Below are 5,334 nucleotides of genomic sequence, written 5' to 3' on the forward strand. Positions count from 1 at the left end.
ATGGTTCATTTATATAAGGGATTAATCGATAGTTATATTATAAAAAGAAGAAGAAGATAAGTTCCTACATTATAAGGATGAATCCCTTTCCAATAAAAAATGTTAAAAGGATTGACACCTGTATTAGTTTCTTCCACAAAATCCTTTTTTATTGAAAGTTGATCAAAATCAAAATATTTATAAATAAACAATAGAGGTTCGCTTTCAATATTCATTGCTAAACTTTTTTATCTTCTTGAATATCTTCAGATTCTTTTGGTGCTACAGTGAATTTAACAACTATAGATTTAACTTAACATTTTCCATTTTCTTAGGGTAGATTTAATTATTATGGTTTTGTAATTGAAGAGATTAAGTAGTTTTGAAAATAGCAAACATTGTATTTTGTTTTATTAACTCAAGTAATTTTGTAGAATAAAATGTTAGAGTTATGTGACCCAAATGCTAAGAGATTGTTTGCAAGTTAAGTTAAACAAAATATATCTTCTTTCTAGAAGATTTAGTATTTATGAGTATAATATATTTAGCATTTATTAACATAATATATTTAACTTTGATTAGAATTAGGTTTTTTCAACCTATAAATAGATGTAGTCGAAACTTCTCTTGTTATCATTCGAATTTGATATAGTGAATTTTCTTCTCCTCTGCTCGTGGTTTTTTTCCCTAAAAAATCTGCGTGTTATTTTTATTTCTCTTTTCTTTGCGATATATTTTCATTATCGACGTTTTATTTTTACAAATTGGTATCCGAGTTTCTGGGTTTTTCATCTCGATCACGATAATGGTGTCTTTGAAGTATGAAATTCTGCTGTTAGATCACACCACCAATTTGCGTTGTGGCAGATTATGATGTAAGCAGTTCTTGCGCAGATGGATCTGGAGGATGCCCTGCTAGGGATAGATAAGATGCATTCAACATTAACAGGTGAAGAGAAGAAGCATAAAGATCGAAATGCGTTAACACAATTACATCTGCATTTGTCTAACGAAATTTTGTAGGATGTGATGAAGGAGAAGACCGCTACTGCATTATGGAAGAGGTTGGAACAAATATGTATGTCAAAAACTCTAACCAACAAGTTGCATATGAAACAGCGTCTTTATGCTCATCGTTTGGAGGAAGGTGTGTTTGTGCACGAAACATTAACAATGCTTAAAGAAATTCTCTCAAACTTGGAGGCCATGGAGGTTCAGTATGATAAGGAAGATCTAAGGTTGATTCTACTTTATTCGTTGCCCTTGTCTTATTCAACCTTTAGAGACACGATTTTATATAGCATCGAGTCTCACACAATTGATGAGGTTTATGATACTTTGACCTCGTATGATAAGATGAAACATCTTGTGGTTAAACTCGACTCTAACGGAGAGAGTCTCATTGTTCGTGGGAGACAAGAACGAAATGCTGATGATGATCATGGAAGGACACAGGAACAGAATTCTCGCGGTAAATCTAAGGGTAGATCGAAGTCTTCAAACAAAGGTAAAACTTGTAACTTCTGCAAGAAGAAAGGGCACATTAAATCTGAGTGCTATAAGCTACAGAACAAGATCAAAAGGGAGGCTGCGAATCAAAAGGGAAAACAACCAGAAAATTCTAGTGAAGCTGATGTTATAGAAGACTACAACAATGGTGAACTTCTAGTCGCTTTTGTCAACAATTCTAAAGTAAGCGAGGAATGGATCCTTGATTTGGGCTGCACCTTCCACATGAGTCCAAATTGGGATTGGTTTACAACTTACGAAACAGTGTCTGAAGGTGTTATCTTGATGGGAAATAATGCTTCGTGTAAAATTGCAGGTGTTGGAACGATTAAAGTTAAGATGTTTGACGGAGTTTGTAACACCCCGAACCCGAGTCCGACACCGGAGTCGAACACGAGGTGTTAACAAACTTTGAAAAATTTCCAGACACTGCTCAATCTGTGTACTAGTCGCTTTAAAAATCATATCTTGAGCTTCACAACTCGAAAATCAGTTTCGTGATTTTTCCCTGAAACTAGACTCATATGCCCATCTACATATTTTTTTCTAGAATTTTTGATCGGGCCAATTAGTACAGTTTATTAGTTAAAGTCTCCCATGTTACAGGAATCGACTACCCTGACCTTTGCGCATTACGACTTGGATATATCCTTGTACAGGGCTCCAATACTGATGCCGTTTATTTCTATAGAAACTAGACTCAGAGAGGAATCTATACATATATGGTATGACTCCTAATTATTTCTGGTTAATTTATAATCAATTTCCAAAGTCGGAACAAGGAATCCAGAGCCCGTTCTGGCCCTGTCTCACGAGAACCTTAATATCTCTTAACATACTGTCCGTATGATTGTTTCGTTACTTTCCTATGAAAGTATATTCTTCAAGGTTTGTTTACATAATTTATTCACTATTTAATTCCATTCCTACTATTTTTAGTGATTTTCCAAATCTACGTCACTGATGCTGTCAGCATCTACCTTTAAGGTAGGCTTTACCTATTTCATGGTTCAACTAGCCCTTTTTGCATACATAGCACAATTTATGAAAGTGATTAACCATCCCCGTGGCCAATCCTTGTCAAGCATATCCACACTAAATGATTATAACATTATACTTAAACACATATAAGCCATTTTCACATGGCTATCCAAAACTTATACATCACATAAAGTACTCGAAAAACAACAATGGGTCGTCCTAAACATGCCATATCAAAATTCAACCAAAAGAGTACCCAAAAGAGCCTTTGATAGTGTGGGCGACTTCGACTTCAAGATCCCGAGTCCGATAGCTGGAGAACCAAAAATCTATAAAACAGAGGAGCAATGGAACGAAGTAAGCAAATTATGCTTAGTAAGTTTTGAGCAAGGAATTCCAGCATAACGAAAGAATAGCACACATTTAGCTAAACAGAATATTTCATAATACACAATTTTCCGACATCAAACTTACTTCACAACGTTAACCCTTATGTACATACACAAAAGACCAACTTAGCCGAAGGCCGGTAGCTCGTTCATCAACTGAGCGAATATTTATTTGTAAGGGCTCGATTAAATTCAACACATACGTAACATATCCCAATATTGGGATGTTTTTCGAGTATTAGCTGAAATTTTACAGCAAGCTCATTCATTACCAAAATCACGTACCTTCGGAATTTAACCGGATATAGCTCCTCGTTCAAGTGCCTTCGGGACATAGCCCGGTTATAGTAACTCATACAATGCCTTCGGGACTTAACCCGGATTTTAAAACTCGCACGAATGCCTTCGGGCTTAACCCGGAATTAGTATCTCGCACAAAGGCCTTCGGGACTTAACCCGGAATTAATAACTCGCACAAATGCCTTCGGATCTTAGTCCGGATATAGTCACTTAGCACAAAGCCTTCGGGACTTAGCCCGGACAGCATTCAATTAATCATGCACATCTAACAATAATTCATGGCACATTCGTATTTCATTTTCATTTGCAAAACTCAAACACAAGGCACATATCATCCTTGCACATTCGGCTCAATAGCCACACATAGAGCATGATTTTCATTTGCTTAAAACATGATTTAATCACATCGTAATTTAAGCTCTCTTCTCAAGAACTTACCTCGGGTGTTGTCGAACGATTCCGCTAACTATTCGACCACTTTTTCCTTCCCTTTATCGGATCTATTTCCCCTTTGCTCTTGAGCTTAATTAAACAAATAAATTGATTTCATCATTTAGGCATCGAAAAGATGAACACAAGGCACTTAGCCCATATTTATACATTAGACATTAAAGTCACATACATGTGAAATCATGCATCAACACAACATCTTAGCTAATTTTTCCCCCTTGGCCGAATATGCATGTCTATTTTTGGGGTCGATTTCAACACTTAATACACACATATACACACTAGTAAAGCATCCTCTCCCTTCCCATCGATTTAACACATGCATTGCTCATTAACATGTAAAAGTTACATTCGGCCTTAGCACACAACTTGCTAGCCGATTCTTCTCCATTTAGCAACCAATGCACATATGTGTTCACTCAAAAATGCTAAAAAGGAGGTTCAAGAATCATCAAGTCATCATCACATGCATCATTAACAAGCTTCATATTTAGCATGCAATGGCATTAACACAACCTCTACCTAGGTCGAATCTTAACTCATCCTCATGTCTCATCACCACCACATCAAACATCAACCAAGAATGATGCATCCATGGTCAAGTGTCATTTCCATCACATAGCAAGATTTAGACCATGGGCTAGGTAGAACTCAAGCTAACAACTAAAACATGCATGCATCTCATGGAACATCATCAAACATACCTTAGCCTAGCTACATGCATGGCCGAACCTCTTCACCTTTCTTCTTCCTTCCTCCTTAAAATTATTGGCCAAGGATGAACCAAAGGATGAGAAATTTTTTTTCTTTGTTTTTCTTTCTAGTTTCGGCAAGTATGAAGATGAGAAAAAGATGAACAAAAATTCTCTCCTTTCTTTTCTTTAGCTCACGGCAATGGGGGGGGACAAACAACTACACACACACATTTTTTTTTTGTATTCACCATACTCCTTTTCATTATTTTATGCCCATGCCCCTTATTTTATTTGTTTTATCCCAACATTTTATGACACAAATTAACATATTTTATTTGTGCCATACTTATGCCATAATTTCCATAAAAAAAATTGCACAATTGCTCATCATGCCCATCATGGCCGGCCACCTTGTTTTAAGGTGGGAAATTTGACATGCAAATCCACCTATTTCATACTATAAGTTATTTGGCCACTACAAATTAGCCTATAGCATTTGCAAAAATTTTCACATGAGTCACATTTCAAAATTTCACTCACAATTGGCAAAATCAAAGCATGAAATTTTCACACATGCACTTTCACATGAAATAAACATAGGATATAACATCTAATTATTATTGTGACTCGGTTTAGCGGTCCCGAAACCACTTCCCGACTAGGGTCAATTTTGGGCTGTCACAGAGTTGTCATAACACTTAGTAACGTGTGACATGTTCTAGAATTGAAGAAAAATTTAATTTCGTTGAGTATTCTTGATTCAAAAGGGTACAGATACATAGTTGAAAGTGGGGTTTTGAAGATTTTCAAAGGTTCCCTCGTTGTGATGAAAGGGCAGAGAAAGACTGCCGAGTTATATGTTTTGCAGGGTTCTACTGTTACTGGTGATGCAGCTGTCGCTTCCTCTTTCTTGTGAGATGATGATATTACTAAACTTTGGCATATGCGCATAGGGCATATGAGTGAGAATGGCATGGCAGAATTGAGCAAAAGAGGACTTCTTGATGGGCAAGGAATTTGCAAACTAAAGT

Source organism: Gossypium hirsutum, chromosome D10, assembly GCF_007990345.1.
Source record: "Gossypium hirsutum isolate 1008001.06 chromosome D10, Gossypium_hirsutum_v2.1, whole genome shotgun sequence".
NCBI classification, from domain to species: Eukaryota; Viridiplantae; Streptophyta; class Magnoliopsida; order Malvales; family Malvaceae; genus Gossypium; species Gossypium hirsutum.